We start from the raw sequence: 7,613 nt of genomic DNA on the forward strand, positions 1-7,613 counted from the left end.
ATCTGCCACTTCTTTTCTCATTCTCCTAGCCTGCCTAACCCCTTCTGCAACATCCCCACTTCCTCAACGCTACCTGTCCATCCATCTAGCTTTGTGTCATCTACAAACTTAGCAACAATGCCCTCAGTTCCAGATCATTAATGTATAACATGAATGGTTGTGGTCTCAACGTGGACCCCTGTGGAACTCCACTAATCACCAGTTACCATCCTGAAAAAAAAATCCTTTATCTCCACTCTCTGCCTTCTGCCAGTCAGCCAACCCTCAATCCATGCCAGTACCTTGCCCCGAACACCATGGGCTGTTAACTTATTCAGGAGCATCCTATCTTTGGCACTTTGCCAAAGGCTTCCTGGCAATCCAAATAGAGGATGTCCACACTCTCTCCTTTGTCCAGCTTGCTCATTACCTCCTCAAAGAATTCCAACAGATTTGTCAGGCGTGATCTTCCCTTTGATGAAAGTGAGCTGACTCGGCCCTATTTTACCATAGACTTCCAAGTACTCCATAATCTCATGCTTAATAATGGACTGAAAATCTCACCAATGACTGAGGTCAGGTTGACTGGCCTGTAGTTTCCTGTCTCATGCCTCCCTCCCTTCTTAAACAGGGCTGTTATGTCAGCCATTTTCCAGTTCTTTGGGACCCTCCTTCATACCAGTGATCCCTGAAAGATCATCACAGATGTCTCTACAAACTCCTCAACTACCTCCTTCACAGAGAAACCTGGGCTGTAGTTCATCGGGTCTGGGTAATTTATCCACCTTCAGACTTTTCAGCTTCCGCAGCACCACCTCCTTAGTGACAGAAATTGCTGGAGAATCTCAGCAGGTCTGGCAGCATCTGTGGAGAGAAATCAGGTTAACATTTCGGATCCAGTGACCCTTCTTCAGAACTGATGGTAGCTAGGAAAATGTTGTTTTTATGGAGAATATAGGGTGGGGGGTGGGGTGGGGATAAAGAGTAAGCAATAGGGGAGGTAGAGCCCAAAGCGAGAGAAGAACTATTGGCCAGACAAAGGAGTGGTTAACGGTCAGCCTGGGAGGATGAATAGCTGCTAATGGGACAATTAGTGGCTAACAATGGGCTGTGTGTAATAGCAAACCATTTGTTAACAAGGCCTGTTGTGTTGCATTGGGGAAGGTGCCTCAAGGTCTAAAATTGTTGAACTCGATATTAAGTCTAGAAGTGTCGAGTTCCCAAGCAGAAAATGAGATGCTGTTCTTCCAGCTTGTGCTGAGCTTCAATGGAGCATAACAGGAGGCCTCTGAGATGGAGATATTGGCTGGGAACGGGGTGGTGTGTTGAAGTAGCAGGCAATGGGAAGTTCAAGGCCTTTTTTTGCGATGGAATGTAGGGGTTCTGAGAAGCAATCACCCAACCCATGCTTCATTTCCCTACGATAGTGTAGCCTACTAAATACCTGAATCAGAGTATCTGATCTGATAGGTGGGAAGGGCGGCACAGTGGCTCAGTGGTGAGCACTGTTACCTCACAGCTCCACGGACCCAGGTTCGATTCCAGCCTCAGGCGACTGACTGTGTGGAGTTTGCACGTTCTCCCCGTGTCTGCGTGGGTTTCCTCCGGGTGCTCCGGTTTCCTCCCACAGTCCAAAGAGGTGCAGGCCAGGTGAATTGGCCGTGCTAAATTGCCCGTAGTGTTAGGTGCATTAGCCAGAAGGAAATGGGTCTGGGTGGGTTACTCTTCGGAGGGTCGGTGTGGACTTGTTGGGCCGAAGGGCCCGTTTCCACACTGTAGGGAATTAGAGTAACATATCTGATATAGGTAGATATGAATAGCTCCACGGAAATATCTGAGTTAGAATACCTGGTCTGACATATCTGAATTACAGCTGGAAATTGTGGTGCTGGAAAAGCACAGCAGGTCAGGTAGCATCTGAGGAGCAGGAGAGCTGATGTCTTGGCATAAGCACTTCATTAGAATACGGGGAGGGAGAGCAAAGGGGGCTGAGAGATAATAGGAGGGGGTGGGGGCTGGGAGTGGCAGGTAGCTGGGCAGGTGATAGGTGGATGCAGGTGGGGGTTGATAGTGATTGTTCGGAGCAGAGCGGATAGGTGGGTGGCATGTGCCTCAGAGATCTTCTCTGAAACATTCCGCGAGTTGGTGTCCTGTCTCCCCAATGTAGAGGAGACCATTTAGAGAGCAACGGACACAGTAGATGAGGTGTTTGGAGGTGCAGGAAAATCTCTGCCAGATGTGGAAGGATCCTTTGGGGCCTTGGATCGAGGTGAGTGGCAGGGGAATGTGCCAGGAGTGGAGGGTGGGTTGGTGGGGGGGGGGCATGGACTGAAGGAGGGAGTCGCTGAAGGAATGGTCTCTGCGGAATGCTGATAGGGGCGGGGAGGGAAATATATTTCTGGTGGTGGGGTCTGACTGTAGGTGGCAGAAATGGCGGGGGATGATGCGTTGTATCTGATGTGCCTTACTCTGATTATCCGATCTGATATACCTGAATAGCTGCTTGGAAATACCTGAATCCCTGATCTGATATATCTGAATAAGAATGCTTGTAATCTTGAATTAGAGTACCAGGTCTGACATGCATGAATCTGATTTCCTGGCATGAAGTACGTGAACCAGAGAATGGGTGATCTGATATACCTGAATTAGAGTGCCTGATCTGATGTCCCTGAATCTAAATGCCTGATCTGACATACTTGAATTAGTATGGTGATATATCTGAATTCGGATACAGAACCTGACATATCTGAATCGGTGTGCCTGATCTGATGAACCTGAATTATGTTCCAATATACCTGAATGCTATACTGCCACATATTTGCCCAGTCACTCAGTTTGTCCAAATCTCACTGAAGCATCTCTGCATCCTCTTCACAGCTCCCACTCCCAGCCAGGTTTGTGTCATCTACAAATGTGGAGATATGACAGATAGTTCCCTCATCTGAATCATTAATATATATTGTGAATAGCTAAGGGTCCTGGTGCCGATCCCTGCAGTACCCCATTGGCCACTGTCATTCAGAAAAACATACGTGTTTATTGCTACTCCTAGTTTCCAGTCTACCGACCAGTTCTCTATCCATGTCAAGAGTGTGTGGTTGGTGCTGGAAAAGCACAGCAGGTCATGCAACATCGGAAGAGCAGGAGAATCAATGTTTTGGGCAGGAGCCCTCCATGTCAATGCACTTCCCCCAATCCCTTTTGCTTTACTTTTCCACGCTAATCTCTTCTGCAGCATCTTATTGAAAGCATTCTGAAAGTTCAAGTAAACCACATCCATTGGCTCCCCCTTATTGACTCTATGGTTAGATTTGTCAAGTGTCATTTCCCTTTTGTAAATCCATGAATTTCACCAGAATTCTGGTCCCCATCTGTGCAGCATATACTGATGTCAGATTTCTCTTCGGAAATTTCTTGGGGATGGGGGTAGTGAGGAACGATTGGGTTAGGTGTCATGGTAGTGAGATCCCAATCAAGAACTAAATTAGTCCCCAGTGCACATGTAAATAGGCAAATACCATCAGAACAGCACAACACAGCCTTACACATACAGCAGATAGTCGACATGTGTAGTGGTTTTTCATTCATTTATGAATGCAGAACTATAGTTTTGATGCAACATTGACCGAAATGACCTTGGACGGTGTGCTCTGATCATTGGTGGCGTGAGGGCCCTTGGCATTGTGGGTAATTCCCTCCCTGGTGACCGATGACCTGCTCCTTTCCTGACTTGTCACATTGGGTACTCCGTCTTCAATCTGCGATAATACTGCCAGGCTGGGCATTACCCTTCCACTGGCATCTTAGGCCTCACTTCTCCCATGAAAACAATAGTAAGTAAATGAGTGCCAGATCTGGATGGATCAGTAACTCAGGTCAGTGTTCAGCCACTTTGACCCTTCTGCGTTGACCACTATGGTTTCCTTGTGGGTCACTTTCCCAGTCAGAACACCCCAGGCCTCAAAGCCTTGCTGTTCTTTCCTGTCACAAAACCTTGGAACTCCCTCCTTACCAGCAGTGTGGATTTATCTATACCACTTGGGCTGCAGTTATTCAAGAAGACAGCTTATTAACACCCTTTCAAGGGGCAATTAGGGATGGGCAATAAGTCATACCATTTCCAATAACCAGCATTTCTAGATGAGAGAGAGAAAGAAAGTTAATTTTCTGTGTTCCTTCTCAGAGTACACCTAAATTCACTACAATGCGGTCGACGAATTGGGGACACTGTATTTAAAGCACAAACATTTAAAGCATGTATTGTTTGTGATGTGTTTCCAGCCCCATTAGTTTAAATGGTCCTGCTACGGCACGATTTTCTTATAACACGGCCTTGCACGACAACAGAACTACCGTGTCATAGCAGAACCAACAGGTACTTCTTTTGGCTTGCATTCCCATCAACCTTTGCACTGTCAGCAAACATCAATGCATTGCACTCAGGGTCTTTGTCAATGTCACTAATACAGATTGTAAATACCTGAGGCCCCAGACCTGCATTTTACTAGTTCCGATCTGCCAACTTGGAGATGCCCCATTGATTCCTCCTCTATATCTCCAGTCTATTAACCAATTCACCACCATGTTAAAACACCAGCCCCAAACTCCATGAGCTCTTGGTCACCTTATCAACAAGTTTGGGAATTCAAGTTCACTACAGCTCCCCCTTTACCTACCGTTACATTTACATCAACACAATACTCACTAATAAATTCATCAGACGTGATTTCCCTTTCGCAAACTACACTGATTTTGTTTCATCACAGTACGATTTCAAAAGTGGATTGTTAAAACTTTCTTGATAGTATTTTCCTGTTGACTTATGTTTTCTTTCCTTTTTCCCTGTTTTCTTTTCCCTCTTCTCTTGATTAGCAGTGTTACTTTTGCCATCTTCCCCCAGTCCAGAAGCCTGACCTGGAATAACGGAAATAAAATACCTGAATTTCAAATACATGAATGAGATTACCAGAATTAAAACATCTGAATCGAACTTAAATAACAGTCAAAAGGTGTGGTGCTGGAAAAGCACAGCCGAGGAGCAGGAGAGTTGACGTTTCAAGTATAAACCCTTCATCAGGAATGGGGGAGGCCCAAGGTAGGACAGTTCAAGAGGGCAAAAATGATATAAGGAATTGAAATGCAGATCAGACCAGATCTAACCAAGCAACCCTCATTTAACTGAGTAGGCCTGATCAAACTGAGTAGGCCTGATGAAGCTATTTGGTCTGATCTGGGTGGGCCTGATCTGACTCAACAGGCCTGATCTAACTCAGCAGGCCTAGCCTAACTGAGTAGGCCTGTTCTAACTGAGCAGGCTGGATCTAACTGTGTAGGCATGATCTAAACATGTGGGCCTGATCAAACCATGTGGGCCTTATCTAACCGAGTAGACCTGATATAACTGAGTAGGCCTTATCTAACCGAATAGGCCTGAATCTAACTGAGTAGGCTTCATCTAATCAAATATGCCGGGTCCAATTGGGTAGACCTTATCTAACCAAGCAAACCTGATCTAACTGAACAAACCTGATCTAACCACATAGGCTTGATCCAACCATGTAGACCTGAACAAACCTAATCTAACTGAGCAGTCCTGATCGACTGAATGTCCGACTCCTCTTCCTGATGATCCCAAGCTGAGGTTAAAGTGTAAAACAGTGAGAACAGAGCAAAAGAGTGCCAGCCTTTCACTGCTGTAGATACACCACTTGGTCTGTACACCCTTATGCTTTTAACCAGCGTCAAACTTATGAGGAACATGAAATGCATGTTTTGGCCTACGGCAGAGTGGACCAGGTTCCAGGAATATTCTGGAAACATTCCTGAGGTGGAGGTTAGGCAAAGGTTAATAAGATGCATGTATTACAAGTTCTTCTTTCATTTCAAAGTAATACTTGGCTCCCTTTCATAATGGCATATTGTTTTCAAACACATAATTAAACCCTTACAGTCAGAAGGTCTGCTGACTTCTTGTCCTGATATAAAAATACATAAAACTTCGAAAGCTAGCAAAAGCTGCCCAACTAAAACAACTCCCACAGTTTCCAAAAAAAAACCCAGCAGAAGAAAACATCACTGAGTACAGCCCTCTGCGACGAGGAATGAGACTGAAAGTGCAGAGGGCTACTTGTACTTCAAACTCCAAGTGTACCCGACATCTGATCACTTCGGGGGGGGGGGGGGGGAGGGTTGGATTTTGAAGAAGGAGTGGATTTAGCACTTACTGATTTCACCAGCTTTATTTTCCAGGCAGCTGTAGAGGAATTCGATTCTCTTCCCCACATCAACGTCCCATTTTCTGAACATTTTAAATCAGTAACTGCTCAGATACTTCAAATGGAAAGGATTCGTTCTTCAGGCCACAAACTCTGAACCTATTCCTGAAGATTTTACCTCATGACTTTCCCCTACAACTCCCCCATCCAGTTCCATACTGTCGGAATGAATTACCAAAGGAAATGGAAGAAATACTTATATTTCTTTCTAATGGCTCCATTTATTTTCTTTCTGAGTTGCACCCAGGAGAGTAATCCTTAATCCTGCAGGATTGGCAACTTCATTCTCCAAAATATATCTCAATGTGCCTTGACAAGCAAAAGTAACCAGTTGGTTCAGAGAGGGTGATAGCAGGGAGTAGAAATGGAAAATTAAAAACGTGAATTTTGAGTAACACTGGAGTATAATAAGATTTAAAACTCCGGCTTCTTCTCAACTCCAGAAGTTGAGAAGAAGCTGGAATGAAACTCTCCAAAGGAGTTCAAAGTTTCTAAAGGAATAGGGCAGCACAGTGGCTCAGTGGTTAGCTCTACTGCTCATAACACTAGGGACCCGGGTTCGATTCCAGTCTCGGGTGATTGTCTGTGTGGACTTTGCTCATTCTCCCCGTGCCTGTGTGTGTTTCCTCCGGGTGCTCTGGTTTCCTCCCACAGTCCGAAGATCTGCAGGTTAGGTGAATTGGCCGTGGGAAATGCAGTGTACAAGGTAGGGAGGTGGGTCTGGGTGGGATGCTCACCAGTGGGTTGGTGAGAACTTGATGGGTTGAATGGCCCGCCTCTACACTCTAGGGATTCTATGATTGTGGGGATGAGAGGAGCAGGCAGCATTCTGCACAGTGGAGGCATGTGTGCAGGTATCGTAAAGGCAAACACTTAGGTTAATATGTCACCTGAAAGATGGTACTGCTGGGCATGCAGCACACCCCCTCAGTGTGAGGGGTGGATTATAACCAGTCATTAATTTATTTCATAGGTACATCCACAGAACCTATTGCTAACAGTTACCCAGACAGAAAGGACACAAACTCATTGATGTGCTGACCCCGATCTTTCACCAAGGTTCATTTTCTAACATTATCAATATGACTCATTTCATTAAAACTTACATCATACTATGTCCGCACACCAAATCTAAACCTCCTTTTATAAACACAGAAGATGCTGGAGAAACTCGGCAAGTCTGGCAGCATTTGTGGAGAGAGTTAACGTTTTGTGTCATAGAGTCATAGAGATGTAAAGCATGGAAACAGACCCTTCGGTCCAACCTGTCCATGCCAACCAGATATCCCAACCCAATCTAGTCCCACCTGCCAGCACCCGGCCCACATCCCTCCAAACCCTTCCTATTTGTACCCA

General features: G+C 45.5%; 1 protein-coding gene across 3 annotated transcripts in view; it reads right to left on the reverse strand.

Annotated features, from left to right (window-relative positions):
- Positions 1–2,280: 2,280 nt before the first annotated feature.
- Positions 2,281–7,613, reverse strand: part of rad51b (RAD51 paralog B) — a 568,881-nt gene continuing 563,548 nt past the window's right edge. For all 3 annotated transcript variants that reach the window (XM_043698230.1, XM_043698228.1, XM_043698226.1), the window contains exon 12: positions 2,281–4,896. The gene's annotated coding sequence lies outside the window, so the exon portion shown is untranslated. The remainder of the gene's footprint in view (positions 4,897–7,613) is intronic.

Source organism: Chiloscyllium plagiosum, chromosome 10, assembly GCF_004010195.1.
Source record: "Chiloscyllium plagiosum isolate BGI_BamShark_2017 chromosome 10, ASM401019v2, whole genome shotgun sequence".
Classification (NCBI taxonomy): domain Eukaryota; kingdom Metazoa; phylum Chordata; class Chondrichthyes; order Orectolobiformes; family Hemiscylliidae; genus Chiloscyllium; species Chiloscyllium plagiosum.